The following is a 17338-nucleotide window of genomic DNA, read 5'->3' as shown; positions in this document are numbered from 1 at the left end:
CTGCTAGTGGTAATATACATTTTTTTCTCAGATCAGCAGTTTTGCAGTTAAAACAAGCTCAAAGAGCGGTTGTACTGGTGGGCGCGGCTCTGGTGCTACTCGAGAGGCGTTTTTTTTTTGCGCGCACAGCTGCACAATTTAAACACGATTGCTTCTGCTCGGTACCTAGCAGCATCCCAGGGCGAAGTCGCGCTACGTTTCCGCCAATTTACGATGAAAAGCGCGCTATGGACACTTCTTAATTACTTACTTGTTTTCAGGAGCGTTAACCCGATTGTTATCCATTTCAAGACGCACTCTACATGAAAAATAAATAAAACCAGAGTCGAAAAGCTTGTTTCCAGACACAATAGCCGGTCGTGGCCAGAACTTTATTTGACGCCAGCCAGATACTTAGTGCTTTTAGGACCTTCCGTGATTTGGTTTGGCATTTATCATTTTTCGTTTGGCGTGCTCTTCTCTCAGATCAGAGGCAAAACTGGACAAAAATGGCCTCATAAACTTGTGGACAATCACCTTTAGCAAGGCCCTTCTTTGAGGCTCTGTGGCGTCCTGCAAGCACACAAACAGCGGATTATTTGCAAGTGATGGCAGCTAGCACTAGGTCTGCAAACTTCTTAAGCGGCCTAGGAGCCACGCTTGATGCAGCACCTTCCAGGCGGCTGACGAACCCTACGAAAGCCAAGGTAGGGTACGACAGCCCTCCCCGGTGCCTGCTATGATGGCAGTAGTAACTAGTAGACTGAGTTTGCAGAGCGGAATACAGCAATAAACCATCGCGGGCGATGATTTTCACGGCCTACGAAAGCTAAAGGCTGTCAGATATAATTAAATTCTTAGCACGTATGCTGGAAGCAAGCAGAACAGCCGGAAACACGGTGTGCAGACGCGCACAAAAACACAACGAAGGAGACGCGACTGCTACCGCTACGCCAGCCCGCACTCGGCGTGGGGCTAAGTTGTGGCGCCACGGAGAGCCGCGGCGGTCGAGCGAACTAACAAATCGGGGGCGTGGCCTCCACGATCAGCTCCAGCGGCGCGCCGTTGCTCCGGCCATTCCATTCGCACGGAGAGCGTAATCGGAGAAAGCGGTGTGACTGCTCCTCTCGCCGCACCGTGGCGCGCGCAACCCACGGCTCACTTTCCCTGATGCGGACGGGCGCAGAGGACGAAAACGCAGTTTTCGCAGTCCGTGTGCGACGCGCACTAGAAAATTATCGCGCAGCAGTAGCTGACTGGTGCAATTAGGCAATTGCTTTTTTAAATTATGACGCAGACTTAGGACAGGGGTGAGGAAGATCGTCATGAGAGCGTTCGTTTCACAACACGCAGGCAATTTATTTCTGTAGCCGTGCATGGTTTCAAAACACGGAACATTTTACAGTTGAGCGGAGAGGGTTATTTTAATTCTACAGTTCTTTTACATATTAGTTTAGAACCTGAAATTACATTTGATATATAGAGATCAAGCAGTTTTGTCAGTTTTCCTCTAGAAATGGTACAAATGTGATTTTTACTTACATGCGTGTAACATATTTAGCTTTCAACGCTTGCAGATGCCACTGAATGCATTGCTCCACTCAAATGTTGGGCTTCATTTTTGTGGATGGCTCTTCTGTGACGTGTTCAAATGTATCATATTATACCCCAATCCTGCTACAGCCTCGAAAGAGGCTAGCAGTATCCCCAAATAAATAAAAGCCTGCAATGCATAAGGTTTTTTATGTTGTGTTTGGTTGGAACTGAGGCGAATTTAGTCTCGTTTTTTTTTTCTTTCGTGCGCGGCAAGCAAAAAAAGAGGGTTTAAAGCGCTGAAGCTACAGCTTGGCAGGAGGACAGATAAAACCATTTGGGGATAAATGACATTTTATTTACAAAGACAAAATCGGAGCCATATTGCTCGGCATCCGTTTTTACATTGTTTATTTTAAACACGGAGCACTTTCCTGTGCAGTGGCTTGCAGGCCAGCTTTTTGCGGTAAGCAGCCCTGTCTGTCACAGTAGCGCCGACGTTGGCTAAGAGTGGCCTCATGAACTTATCAAACACTACAGATAGTGTGCTTACGGCGTGGTCATCCCTTGCTGGGCAAACGAAAAGGGGGCACTGCTCTAGTCGAGGCAATAACAGTTCAGCCATCTGCTGACGCTCGTTGCTCTTTATGTGCGGCAGGGCAAGTCAACAGCCTTCTTAACGGTCACAAGGACCGTGACAAGTTCTGACTTTGGGAATGTTAGCCCACCCATTGATTGCAGGTCAATAAGCCCCATCAGCACGGGACTGGGTCCATCCAACTAGTGGAGGGGAGGGCAGAAGCTGCGTGTTCTCCGCTCCTCAACTGCTCTCTCCACGAACCCTGCTATATAAGCGATGCTGGCATTTGCTATGGTTGATGGGGGCCGCTGCACTGAAATAGAACATACCCATATTAGTATATGGAGCTAGACATTCTGCATGCAATGTATTCCCGTTTGTGACAGCACAAAAAGAAAGCAGCTTTTGGCACTAACCTATAAAAAGTTCCGCAGAGCAAATTTTAGACAGCATGTAGAGACAAAGCTTGTGCATAAACCAAATATGACATTTATCATGTCGCCACTCAACGCGCATTCCCTAAAAATTTTCAAATTTTGGGCATTGATACTATTCAGTTGTTATAGCCTTAACATAACGCGAAATGATCGCTTTTTGGTGGCACTTCACGTGGGTGGAGTAGGTGAACGAGTGTGCACTCACGAGGCATCGCTTTCAAGGATGTGAAGAGCTCGTCAATGTGCATCACAAAATCTTCAGTTCCGTGAACCTGAACAAAAATATGCACACTATTCATATCAGCCAAATATATGTATTAGACAAATCGCTGTTGCAATTGGCTGCAAAAGAACAGCATTAGTAGTCCAGCGAGCCAGCCAAGCGTAAGCTCTTGAGAAACATTTGATGCAAGATATACCTGGCTGGGGCAACTTGCGCTGTCTCGGTCGAATCATGCGTGGTTGCCTGTGCTGTTGCTTCAGCCGGAACATCAAGTTCGGAGGACGCCACATTGAGGGAGGCACCATGCATACTGCAATACATGTAAAACAGTTACCACCACTACTAAGCAGCAGCCACATAAAAGCAAAAACTGCTTGTAACACATTGCCCATCAGCACGGTAGGATTTGCGTGATCGTGTATTCTAAAATGTAAAAAATTCCAGTTAGCAGGCAGGCTACGACACTAGTAGCTGCTCGCATCGGGAAATCTTAGTTGTGCAAAGGCCTGAAATGTGATAAGCTTTCTATTTCGAAACAAGAGACAACCAGTTCACAACTATGAGCACTCGTCCCGGAGCTCAAATAACATGCACCTACCTCAAAACAGTCTGTCCGTTTTCAACGTTTGAAGCTTGGGATGGGCACAGACTGCCAGTCCGCAAGATCCTCTCCAGGCTAAATGTCATGGCTCTTGCATCCAGACAGTCGTTCCCGCCAGCCATTTTCCGCAAAGAACTGAAGAGGAGCTCGATGGGGTCGCTCGAGAAGTTCCTTGTTAAAACATAAAAGAAGCCGCTCTCGAGAAGGTACTTAATGCATAGTACCGTAGATTTGCTTGTCAGCAAGATAGCTTCATAGGTTTCAGCAGTAAGAAACTTTTTCTCGCTCCCTTTACAGGAATTGTAGAGAGTTTCGAGGTAGTCTGGGAACTCCTTCTCCAGCCATTGTAGGCGTTCGTCGGTAGCGCAAAAAAAAGTGCATTTGGTCAGGCTTTCTCATATGCACATGTGCTGTTCGGTTGGCCACATTGTGGATGGCAAACCACTTCTGCATCATCTTCATAAACAATATTGTTGCGTCTGCGTTCCTGAACTGTTCTGCCTGAGGGTGGTAACTGGGGTATTCTTTCAAAAAAGAAAGCGCCGAGATAACTTCATCTGAAAACAGCTGCACTGCTCTGCCCACATGCATCTTCTCAAAATTAGTTGGCTCTGTGTGCTTCTGTGTCAGGAATAGAACTGGTTTCACAGTCTCGTTTTTTTTGAAGGACATAGAGCTGCTTCACACTCTCCAGCTATTAGCTGACTGCCATCTGTCATTTCCCCGTCCAGAAGGCTTCGCACGTTTTTTTATATGACACTGGTCAAAGGACAAGAATAGGTTTCTTTCTGGATCACATGGATGACTGACCACTGGTTTGAGGGAGCCATTGCCCAGGTGGCGCATCATTGTGACATTAATCTTGTGGTTATCCGTGACGATCCGGACGACGTAGAGGCCACACTTTTGAACTTCAGCGATCACTTCTTTTGTCAGCTGATACAGGAGCTTGCCACTTAATCGGTTAGTGAAGAAAAAGCCGCAATGAATTTTGTACGACATGGACAGGCCTGTTGCAGCGAAACACAGCACCTTGTTGGCAAGCACGATGTTGTTTACATTATCTCCTGTCCCAGCGTCTTCTCTCACAGTTTGCTGACCAAAAAAGCAGTCCATTTTACGATCGTAGATGTATTTGGAGCTTATAGCCATTTCATCCACAATAATTGAGGAAAACCGCGCTTGCTCTTTCAGCTGCCCCACCTCTTGCTTTAGGCGTTATTTCATTAATGGTGTGATCCCACTTTCACCGTTGGATTTGCCAACATAGCGAAGTAGCGTGTTTTTTGAAGGCAATTTCAACAGTCCTCTGTTGCGTATATAACGACAAGTAGTACAAAACTACACATTCCCGGACAAAGTCTGGAGACCACACGGGTCGTTGCCTTGACGCATTGGCGATCTGGTCCGCTAGGCAGTCTTCTAAGCAGAATTGGGCTGTGCCGACCTTGTCCAAGCACTTTCTCAACGCCGAGTGGAGCCTGTGATATTCAAAACCACTGAGCTTTTTTAGGCGGCTGTTTTCTTGCTGCAGTCTCCCGATAGCATCTGCTTTTCTGAACAATTGCACTCTCATTCGGTTTATATTCCTTGAATCCGACTGCTTGCGCGGAAGAAGGTCATCGGTAGTTTGCGTTGCGCAATCAAGTGCCTCACTAGACTGCTGTAATTCACCGACTGCATCTTGTGCACTTGGTTTCTCATATCCTGCACCTTTAGGACTTACTTCTTCATCTCCTAACAAGAGTGCATGAATCAGGCTATCTTCATACACTACAGGAAACGAGCAGGCAGAAGTTGCCGAATGCCGTGTGCTTTTTTCGCGACCACAGGCTGAACCAGCAGCTTCATCAGGGCCGCTCGATAAGTTTGGTGCCCTTTCTTGGTTTGGAGTAGAATTCTGCGTCAATCGCTCCAACTTACGTCTTTTTTGTGGCTGTTGTGGCTGCATGTAGCTTGGGTAACCCGCGAACACGCTCGGAACAGCATCCCGTTTCAGGCGACGCAGCTTTGTGGACCCCAAAGTATAATCCGAATCTAAAAAGTGAAGGCTGCAGACGACACTGCTCGCAGACTTGTCATTTGGTACAAAATCTTTTCATGATATGGCCTTCAGCTATGCTTGGCGGCGATCATCATTCGCGGGAAATTCGTGAAAACTTATTCCAAGTTTTTTTTTTCTGCCAGAGTGGCAGAAAGGTACGCAGCAGTACATTTATCGGAAAAATACAGAAGCAGATCGGATTGTGGTGCGAAGCTCATGACAGAGAACCGATGCAGTTTTCATCACACAGCAAATAATTTAATTGCGGGATCACATTAGCTACACGAAATCACTCGCACCTACCAGGAACACATGCAACATAGCAAAACAAAGCCCAGCAAAAAGTTCTCGCTTCAAGAGCAAAAAAGCAGAGCTCAGAACTTCTGACTCTCGTGGTGGCGTATAAACAATGCACGAGCTCTCTTATCGTAATTAATTATGTTGTTCGAGCCAGAGAGAGCTTCGCTGTAAAGTAGCTACCCAGTACTGTAAAAATCGAGTGAAAGGCACAAAAAGCATACTTGAGTTTTGTCATACAGTGCGGCAACTTTTGCAACACACACACAAAAAAACAATCAGCACGATGGCATGCAATCTGGACGAAATGATGCGCGGTAAAAGCCTCGGTTGCCCCAGTCGGCTTTTAGACGACCACTAAAGCTGCATGCAAAAGCAATCCGTAACTGTTTAACAACGTACCTCGAGTTCTTTGTATCTGCAAAAAGGAGTCGAAATGGACTTCGTATTCACTGTTCTGCGTGAAAACGTGCCAACAGGGTTGATGTCGCCACTGCAATCGCAGGCAGTGCTGGCCAGGCGAGCGCCGCTTGAGCCTTGGGCTAAGGTCGCCACCTCGCGGCGTGTTACGGCGTTAGCATAATTACACCACGGCCGGTCTCTAGGGGAGCGCGCCCGCCTCGAGACCGGCCGTGATTACACTTCTCTGCTGCGCGTAGCGAATGGGACGGCCTGAGCAACGGCGCGTCGCCGGAGCTGATCGCGGAGGCCACGTCGGGGGCTACGGAGGCGGCGCCGGTGAACTGGTCGCCAAGTGATAAAACTGGTCGAACCGAATGTGTACTCTGGACACCATACGCGCAGCAGAAACAAGCGACGCGAAAAAATCGTGTGCGCACTGTTAAAGTTAGAAATTGTATTTATTTAGTTCTGCTTAAAAGTGTTAATTTTGGTGGGAACTTTTTTGCACTTGTAGCTAACTCTCGGTCCCAGCAGCAGCCAACGGCAGCAGCCGACCGTGAAGCAGGGCCTTTCCCGCGACCGCCGATCATTTTGGGTTGCGTGTTTCTTGCTGGTTGGCGTTACATGTTCGTTTAGTCGGAAGTACTTAAAGATGCCACTGAGCACTTCACCTTTCAGAAGTCATTTCCACTCTCCACGCGTCGCCGCGCGCCACCGTGTCAGCCATTTTGTTTGTTTACATTTTTCGTATTTGATTTAATACCTTAGTGGTGCGAACGGAGGCGCGCGGCAGCGTAGCGGCTGAGGCAAAACGCCTCTCCTCGCCGCAAGGGCGCTACTGCGCCTTTTACTAGCCCCGCGCTGCTGCTGCCGTGCTGCTTCTCACATTCGGAACGTCTCTCCCGGCGCTGAACTGGCTGGAACGAAGTGTTTTGTCTGCATTCTACGTTTCGGCGTGGCTCCTCGAGCTGTAAACTGTGACTGATCCGGAGGAAATCGCCTTGTGTTTGTGAAGTTCGTGCTATAAAGACGCTACAGAGAGGCACGATGTCTAAAAGGAAGGCGGACTCCCATTGCTTTGCCCCGGGCTTTCGCAGCGGCTATCCAGGAGCTCCTAAGGCGTCTTTGTTCGCCGCTCCCACGGACGACAAACTTAGGAAGAAGTGGGAGCGCAGTCTGCGAAGAGATCTGCAGGCAACATAGATGCAGCAAATGCAGTGCTCCCGAAATTACCCCTAGACCATTCCACTTGCACTGTGGCATCAAGTGACAGCCGGCTAATATTTTAATAGCTATTTAAGTGGCCAGAAAATGTGTCCTGAAGACGGGCTGTGAAAGCTGCATCAATTTGCTTTTGTTGACCAAAGAGGCGGCTGGGAACTTAAACCTAGCCCAGTTCACTCGCATGAAAGACAACGGTGGTCTTCTGTATCCCGCTGCCGCCCTGTACAAATTTGTAGCTGACCTAGAAAATGCTTTCACAACATGTTTTAGGCTCCTAGAACTACATGCAGACAGTATCATTGATACATTGATATTGTAGATGTGGTTAAGGCAAAAACATAGCTCCGACTTGGCTGTCCATACCGCTGTGAGAATGTTGCAGCCGAGCTCACTGCTTTTTTACATAACAACCCGCCTTCACTTTTTTACAGAAAGCATCAATAGCAGCAACAACCGGAAGCGCCAAGCTTCTGAGTACCTGAAAATGAGTCGAGATTCACTTAGATTTTCGAAGCACCCTAGCTGTTACGGTAGCTGCAAGCCCAGCCTTGTTTCCACAGATGAAATTTCTATGTAACCTAATTTAGGCTGGCTACGCCACTATTGTGCCTGCACACAAACCAAAATTTGCTTCCGTTTTTCTTTTACATGTCGGCACTTGCCAATAAAAGTGTAATGCTCGCCTCCCGTGTATTATCAACGTGGCTTATGTCATGCATACACTGCAAGTAAAATTTTCCGAAAATTGAGGTGGAAATCTTTTCAGTCATGGGTAAAATTTTATGAATAAAATGCGCTTCTGAGGCCGCTTAACTGTCTCAGGAAAAAACTTATTTCCGTAAGAATAGATCACACGTAGGAGCGCGGACAGATGAATGAGAGGTGTATAGTTCTCTATAACTAAGTGGCCGCGGTGGCTCAGTGGCTATGGTGCTCGGATGCTGACCCAAAAGACACCGGTTCGATCCCGGCCGCGCCGATCGAATTTTGATGGAGGCGATATGCTAGAGGCCAGTGTACTGTGCGATGTCAGTGCACATTAAAGAACCCGGGTGGTCGAGTCCTCTGGAGTCCTCCACTACGGCGTCCCAATAGCCTGAGTTGCTTTAGGACGTTAAATCCCATGGTACCAAACTATAATCGCACGCAAATAATATCAGCCTGGTAAACGATGCATCTAGACAACTAACATCCACCGGCAAATCCGTGAGCCTCTCTCATTGCCCGACGCCCGTTCTCGGTAGCAGACGGCATACGACGGCGCGATTTTTCATCATCGCCGAAATGCTCAAAAGGGCACCGCGGGGGAAAAAAGATGCCTATGAGGTTACGTTGAAGCTAGTTGAAGCAAATGGCATGCATGTTTATGAACTACAGGCGTATTAGTGCACCACACCGGAACAACGACTCAGAGAAACACACACAAGCTCCAGCGACGCCGCTAGAAAAAGTTGCAGTGGCGCCACCTGGTGGTTTCTACACCAAACGGCACGCCCGCGCCCTTCCGTTCGCGCCACAAGGATAGTATTCTAGTTCACTGTAGAATTGTGGTTGACTTTGTTTTTGGCTTCGCTTTTGATGGCTGAAGTGCCGCAGAATGGCCAGAATTAATATTTTAAGCTTATATTATTGCACAGAAATGTTCTCACCCGCTTTAAAAACACTTCACAAGAATTTGTAACATATTTTATGCGCTTTGATGTGTTTGATTTGTGCAATTTTTTTTTCACTGATCGTCACTGCCATCATTTTCGAATGACATTATTTTTTACCGTGTAGCACCGAAAGACACCGAATGACATTCGATTGGAATGACATTAAATTTGCTAGTGTGGCAGGGGTAACATAATAAATTTTACATATTTTTTTATTTTTCAACGTTCAAAGGTTGATGCAAACTGTCACGTTGTGGTGACGACACTCCAGCAGTCAGGACGACAACGAAAAGGTTTCCAAAAGAAACTGTTTAAGAGGCTGACTCCCGCCCACTGTAGGATATGAGGGGCCCTTCAGTAGGCTGACTCGTTCAGCACCGCAGGTCCCGGCTCCGAAGGACGTTGTCGGAGTCCGTTAAGAAGGAAACTGTGCAGTGGGTTTATTTACATGTTTGCAAGTATAAAGATCAGATGGGAGGATGATTTTCTCTGCACTCGCGGTCGAGTTTTATATATCGTTCTTCGTCCCTATATTCCCTACGTTGAGGACGCCCTCGCCGGGGCGGGAGTGGCCTGAAACTTTCACTCACGCGCACAAATCCACGCCACCGCACATATGGACAAGCCCCCGTCACATGTCGAGCCCAAGAGAAAGAAGGATGCCGTCGGGGTCATGCCGATTGCGGTAGGGAACGTCAACTGGCCAGCCAAAGGTTCCCACGCGCCGCTGACACCTGTTCTTCATCAGATAGCCTACGCGCAAGGCCAGAACGCAAGGTCGGGTAGAGAAGCCGAAAGGGGTCGTTTGCCCGAGAGATGCTTGCGAAGATTGCGGACGATGACCGCCAGCCCGCCGCTGTGCTCCCAACGCCGACGAGCCACCAGAAACGAGGCTCTTGTGTTTCCCGACATAGTCGCGTCGATTGGGGGAGATAACATCCGCTTGCTCGTCCTTCTGGCCTCGTCTCTTTCGGGTCCTATACTCCGACCGGGCGAAGCTTGCTAAATTGGAGCCAGCTGACACCTGGGTCCATTCCACGTGGTCCTTGCGGCAAGCCTGAGCGATCACCATCGAGTTGCTCGGAGCCACCCAGTAGAAGCATAAGTGTTGGCTGCCAGCAGGCGAGACTTGCTTTCTCCGCTGCTAATCCTGAATGGCTGTCGCCGTTCGTAACACCACTAACAACTGAATGACTCGGCGGCGGCAATAGTCACAAGCGCGCTGGGCGGTCATCAAACTGAATTCATGCAGTTCTTGGCCGCGCTCAATTTAAAGCTGGCAAGGAACCTTCGAGATAAAGAACCAACAGCAACTATACAACAATCTGGAAAAATGTGGAAGCATTTGCACGTGGCCACGATCAATGGAGATAAGTCTGGTTGCATCTAGCATTACAAAACAAAATGATAAAGCGATGCGCCGGCGGTTTTGGATGCGAGCGATCAAACGATGCAAAGATTCACGGCAATATAAAACGAACTGGAACGGGCAGCTTTATAGATGTGGGCACAAGGAGTGTTCAATTGCTTAAAAAAGTTTGTGCATAGTTTGTTTAAATTCTGGTAATCATGATCGTGTACACGGGTCAGGCAATCGACTTCTGTTGGGGCATGACTGGTTTTGGTTACTCATATACGAAATGCTTTACAACTGGCTACGAAGCCAAGTAGCTCAGCTACACTGTGCTTTGCATTAAAAGTAGAACTGAAGTGTTTAAATTGTCAGAAATCTGATCCAAGTGCAAGCAATTGGAGACTGGGTGGGGGGGGGGGGGGGGCAGCTGTCCCCTGCTCCCCCCTTTCTGGGGTCCCTGGGTTAGACTGCACAATACATAAATATACATAAACTGCAGTGCAGTGCGGCACCCGCGTGAGTGCGTCGGTAGTATAAGGAAAGAACCTGGATTGTTAATGCGTAACAATTCAGGAAGCCACATTGCCACAAAAGGTGAATATGCTTTCTGGAGTTGAGCCACACAGATTTCATGAAGGCTGCGAAAATAGCGCGCGAAGTCATCGAGGCATAGTCTCTGATCAAAAAAGGCCGAGCCCATGCATGCATCAACACGACCTCAATTTTTCTACGCATGCGCCTTACACGAACCCCAAGCTTTGTTTTTAAACACGGTGTTGGTCTATAGTAAACACCGTGTTTAATATAGACCAACACCGTGTTTAAAAACAAATAGGGTAGTTCGCGGCAGACGGATTCGACTGGGGGTGAAAAGTAGGCTTAACGCCCATAGGAAAACATGGAGGCAGAAGTTTTCGCAGCAGTTTTCTGATTTCGCAGCGCACGTATGATGTAGTCCCTTCGTGAAGGACAACCAGTTGAATTCGCCCTAGAACAGGTTCTGAAAGTATGAAGCGTCATTTCGAAGGCTATGCATTTTTAAAACACTGCGTTAAGTGTGCAGGGGGGTGATTCCCGGCTGGGGGTACAGAACGGGAGCCCGCCCCATTGAAACACATGTAAGTAAAAGTTTCAGAAATAATTTTCTCGTCTGACAAAGCATCCATGGAGGCGGAGTGCTTTAAAGACAGAGTGACAAAGTACGTTTTTCATTACGAAGAAGTCTTTTTAAGATTCTCGCTAAATGTGCGTTGTGAAGCCGGATATACTCCCAAAAGGTTCTCTATCCGCTTGGTATTTCCCCAAATCGCACAAGCTTCTCGTGCAGTCTGACAGCTCTGCTGCGCACGCTATATTGCCTCGCAAATGCTGCCGTTCAAAGAATATCAAGGTTTACATTGAACACAAACCTGAAACCACACAATAAACGAACAGCACTCTGTAGCAGGCGACCAACCCCGCTAATCACACACAACCAGTGGGCAGCGGCTCGCCTGGAGTGCCCGCTGACGTCATCGGGGTGGGGGACGCGGCGGTGAGGTGTCGCCCTAATCGGTTGCGAGCTATTGCGAGGAGCGATTTTTATAAACTGTTTTCAAATTTCAGGATCCGCGCAGAGCTTTCAAATTTGACTTGAATACCTGAAAAGACCACCTCTACACATCTGTTGCACTAGAATATGCCCATAAAAGTTATTTCAGGGTCCCTTTAAGCGATGCGTCACTGCCCTGGAAGGTAGCTGTTTCAAACACAACCACCGATGGGGCCTGCGAGACCCAGGTTGCTCTGTCCGAGCAGCCTCTCGCGACCAATAATTAATTTCACTCCTACCTGCCACTGTGGGAAGTTTGCTTAAAGTCTGGTTGGCAGGTTGTGATGACGTCACAAGTTCACGTGAGTTAGGTGGCAGAAGTGCCACCTGCATTAACGCTCACTACACCAACAGCGCTGACGCCGGATTTTCTGGAGAACGGGAGCCTTAACGCTATCGCGTGAAAATGAAACGAAGCTATGCCCTTTTTGCCTGACACGGTGCACAAAAGAGAGAAACGAGTAGTTCGGTTAGATGTAGGTGGTATTGGTTACTGCTGTAGTTGGAGATGAATTTTCGCTTTTTCCGAAACTCAATGAGTGAAAGAAAGCGTTGGCGTGGCCGATACAAATGTTATGGTGCCAGCTCCAACATGCGCAAATGCGATGGCTGCATGGGCTGCTAGATTCAGAAAGGAGCCAATGTCTTCGTGTAAAACTCCATGATGTTATTAAGGCTTTTATAAAAATAAATAATTTGCGTAGTTTAACGTCCCGAAGCGACACATGGGCTATGAGGGACGTCGATAGTGGATGCCTCCGGATTATTTGGGCAAATAAGCAAAGTGCGAAAAAAATTTCGAAAAATCACGTGAGCAGTTTCTTTGTAGAACACACTGTTTATTCTGAGCGAGGCATGAACTGGAAACGCGAAAATCCAGACTGACTTGAAGAACAGGAATCATACAACAGCGGCATATAATCAAGTCAACTTCCTATACTTTTGTTTTTGGCGGCTTCGCGCTCGTCGGAAAAGCAGACTTCGGCAATGTACCATTCACCTTATAAAATCGTTAGTTGAGCTGATGAAACGCTTGTGACAAAAGCTCTTCTGAATGAGATAAAGAACAGCTGAAACAAAAAAAGCGAGTCAGTGGCAGCGCGGTGGCAGTCCCGACTTCAACTCCATCTCACGTTCCGATTTCCCACCAAAGTTGTTGTCGATGGAATTCCGCCAACAGAAATCGGAGGTTGAGAGAGAGGCGTTGGTCTAGCCGCGACTCTCTTCCGCCCGGCGGTGCTCAATGAGCAAGAATAAAGTGTGATGCACAATTCGATTCCTCGGTGGTTTATAGGCAGTCTATGATGGGCCCCGGACGGTGCTCCTGCGCGTGCCTGGCTCGTTCCTGGCCGTCGTCCAAGTCCGGAACCATGCCGGCATTCAACGAATCAGGAAAGTCCGCCTGCATGGCTCTCTTATCAGGCGGTCTCAGTCTTTCGACGTCCAAGTCCGGCACCATGGCGCCATTCAACGAACCAGGAAAGTTCTGCTGCGTGGCTCTCTCACGAGGCGGTCTCGGTCTTTCGACGCCCAAGTACGGCACCATGCCGCCATAAAACGAACCAGAAATGTTCGGCTGCATGGCTCTCTCACCACGCGGTCTCGGTCTTTCGACGTCGAAGTCCATGTCCGGAACCATGGCGCCATTCAACGAACCAGGATACTTCGGCTGCATTTCTCTCTCACCAGGCACTCTCGGTCTTTCGACGTCCAAGTCCATGTCCGGAACCATGCCGCCATTCAACGAACCAGGAAAGTTCGGCTGCATGGTTCTCTCACCAGGCGGTCTCGGTCTTTTGACGTCCAAGTCTGGCACCATGGCGCCATTCAACGAACCAGGAAAGTTCGGCTGCGTGGCTCTCTCACCAGGCGGTCTCGTTCTTTCGACTTCCAAGTTCATGTCCGGGACCATGCCGCCATTCAACGAACCAGGAAAGTTCGGCTGCATGGCTCTCTCACCAGGCGGTTTCGGTCTTTTGACGTCAAAGTTTATGTCCGGCACCATGCCGCCATTCAACGCACCAGGAAAGTTCGGCTGCATGGCTCTCTCACCAGGCGGTCTCGGTCTTTCGACGTCCAAGTCCGGCACCATGTCGCCATTCAACGAACCAGGAAAGTTCGGCTGCATGGATCTCTCACCCCGCGGTCTCAGTCTTTCGACTTCCAAGTCCATGTCCGGAACCATGCCGCCATTCAACGAACCAGGAAAGTTCGGCTGCATGGCTCTCTCACCAGGCGGTTTCGGTCTTTTGACGTCCAAGTCCATGTCCGGAACCATGCCGCCATTCAACGCACCAGGAAAGTTTGGCTGCATCGCTCTCTCTCCAGGCGGTCTCGGTCTTTCGACGTCTAAGTCCATGTCCGGAACCATGCCGCCAATCAACGAACCAGGAAAGTTCGGCTGCATGGCTCTCTCACCAGGCGGTCTCGGTCTTTCGACGTCCAAGTCCGGCACCATGGCGCCATTCAACGAACCAGGAAATTTCGGCTGCTTGGCTCTCTCACCAGGCGGTCTCGGTCTTTCGACGTCCAAGTCCATGTCCGGAACCATGCCGCCATTCAACGAACCAGGAAAGTTCGGCTGCATGGCTCTCTCACCAGGCGGTCTCGGTCTTTCGACGTCCAAGTTCATGTCCGGAACCATGCCACCATTCAACGAACCAGGAATGTTCGGCTGCACGGCTCTCTCACCAGGCGCTCTCGGTCTTTCGACTTCCAAGTCCAGCACCATGGCGCCATTCAACGAACCAGGAAAGTTCGGCTGCGTGGCTCTCTCACCAGGTGGTCTCGGTCTTTCGACATCCAAGTCCATGTCCGGAACCATGCCGCCATTCAACGAACCAGGAAAGATCGGTTGCATAGCCCTCTCACCACGCGGTCTCGGTCTTTTGACGTTCAAGTCCATGTCCGGAACCATGCCGCCATTCAACGAACCAGGAAAGATCGGCTGCATGGCTCTCTCACCACGCGGTCTCGCTCTTTCGACGTCCAAGTCCATGTCCGGCACCACGCCGCCATTCAACGAACCAGGAAAGTTCGGCTGCGTGGCTCTCTCACCAGGTGGTCTCGGTCTTTCGACATCCAAGTCCAAGTCCGGAACTATGCCGCCATTCAACGAACCAGGAAAGATCGGTTGCATAGCCCTCTCACCACGCGGTCTCGGTCTTTCGACGTCCAAGTCCATGTCCGGAACCATGCCGCCATTCAACGAACCAGGAAAGTTCGGCTGCACGGCTCCCTCACCAGGCGCTCTCGGTCTTTCGACTTCCAAGTCCAGCACCATGGCGCCATTCAACGAACCAGGAAAGTTCGGCTGCGTGGCTCTCTCACCAGGTGGTCTCGGTCTTTCGACATCCAAGTCCATGTCCGGAACTATGCCGCCATTCAACGAACCAGGAAAGATCGGTTGCATAGCCCTCTCACCACGCGGTCTCGGTCTTTTGACGTTCAAGTCCAGGTCCGGAACCATGCCGCCATTCAACGAACCAGGAAAGATCGGTTGCATGGCTCTCTCACCACGCGGTCTCGGTCTTTTGACGTTCAAGTCCATGTCCGGAACCATGCCGCCATTCAACGAACCAGGAAAGTTCGGCTGCATGGCTCTCTCACCAGGCGGTCTCGGTCTTTCGACGTCCAAGTCCATGTCCGGAACCATGCCGCCATTCAACGAACCAGGAAAGTTCGGCTGCACGGCTCTCTCACCAGGCGCTCTCGGTCTTTCGACTTCCAAGTCCAGCACCATGGCGCCATTCAACGAACCAGGAAAGTTCGGCTGCGTGGCTCTCTCACCAGGTGGTCTCGGTCTTTCGACATCCAAGTCCATGTCCGGAACTATGCCGCCATTCAACGAACCAGGAAAGATCGGTTGCATAGCCCTCTCACCACGCGGTCTCGGTCTTTTGACGTTCAAGTCCATGTCCGGAACCATGCCGCCATTCAACGAACCAGGAAAGAAAGGTTGCATAGCCCTTTCACCACGCGGTCTCGGTCTTTTGACGTTCAAGTCCATGTCCGGAACCATGCCGCCATTCAACGAACCAGGAAAGATCGGCTGCATGGCTCTCTCACCACGCGGTCTCGGTCTTTCGACGTCCAAGTCCATGTCCGGAACCATGCCGCCATTCAACGAACCAGGAAAGTTCGGCTGCATGGCTCTCTCACCAGGTGGTCTCGGTCTTTCGACATCCAAGTCCAAGTCCGGGACTATGCCGCCATTCAACGAACCAGGAAAGATCGGTTGCATAGCCCTCTCACCACGCGGTCTCGGTCTTTCGACGTCCAAGTCCATGTCCGGAACCATGCCGCCATTCAACGAACCAGGAAAGATCGGCTGCATGGCTCTCTCACCACGCGGTCTCGGTCTTTCGACGTCCAAGTCCATGTCCGGAACCATGCCGCCATTCAACGAACCAGGAAAGTTCGGCTGCATGGCTCTCTCACCAGGTGGTCTCGGTCTTTCGACATCCAAGTCCAAGTCCGGGACTATGCCGCCATTCAACGAACCAGGAAAGATCGGTTGCATAGCCCTCTCACCACGCGGTCTCGGTCTTTCGACGTCCAAGTCCATGTCCGGAACCATGCCGCCATTCAACGAACCAGGAAAGATCGGCTGCATGGCTCTCTCACCACGCGGTCTCGGTCTTTCGACGTCCAAGTCTATGTCCGGAACCATGCCGCCATTCAACGAACCAGGAAAGATCGGCTGCATGGTTCTCTCACCACGCGGTCTCGGTCTTTCGACGTCCAAGTCCATGTCCGGAACCATGCCGCCATTCAACGAACCAGGAAAATTCGGCTGCGTGGCTCTCTCACCAGGTGGTCTCGGTCTTTCGACATCCAAGTCCATTTCTGGAACTATGCCGCCATTCAAGGAACCAGGAAAGATCGGTTGCATAGCCCTCTCACCACGCGGTCTCGGTCTTTCGACGTCCAAGTCCATGTCCGGAACCATGCCGCCATTCAACGAACCAGGAAAGATCGGCTGCATGGCTCTCTCACCACGCGGTCTCGGTCTTTCGACGTCCAAGTCCATGTCCGGAACCATGCCGCCATTCAACGAACCAGGAAAGTTCGGCTGCATGGCTCTCTCACCAGGCGGTCTCAGTCTTTCGACGTCCAAGTCCGGCACCACGGCGCCCTTCAACGAACCAGGAAAGTTCGGCTGCGTGGCTCTCTCATCAGGCGGTTTCGGTCTTTCGACGTCCAAGTCCATGTCCGGAGCCACGCCGCCATTCAACGAACCAGAAAAGTTCGGCTGCGTGGCTCTCTCACCAGGTGGTCTCGGTCTTTCGACATCCAAGTCCAAGTCCGGGACTATGCCGCCATTCAACGAACCAGGAAAGATCGGTTGCATAGCCCTCTCACCACGCGGTCTCGGTCTTTCGACGTCCAAGTCCATGTCCGGAACCATGCCGCCAT

Source organism: Amblyomma americanum, chromosome 1 (genome assembly GCF_052857255.1).
Source record: "Amblyomma americanum isolate KBUSLIRL-KWMA chromosome 1, ASM5285725v1, whole genome shotgun sequence".
NCBI lineage: Eukaryota > Metazoa > Arthropoda > Arachnida > Ixodida > Ixodidae > Amblyomma > Amblyomma americanum.
This window is presented reverse-complemented; position numbering follows the sequence as displayed.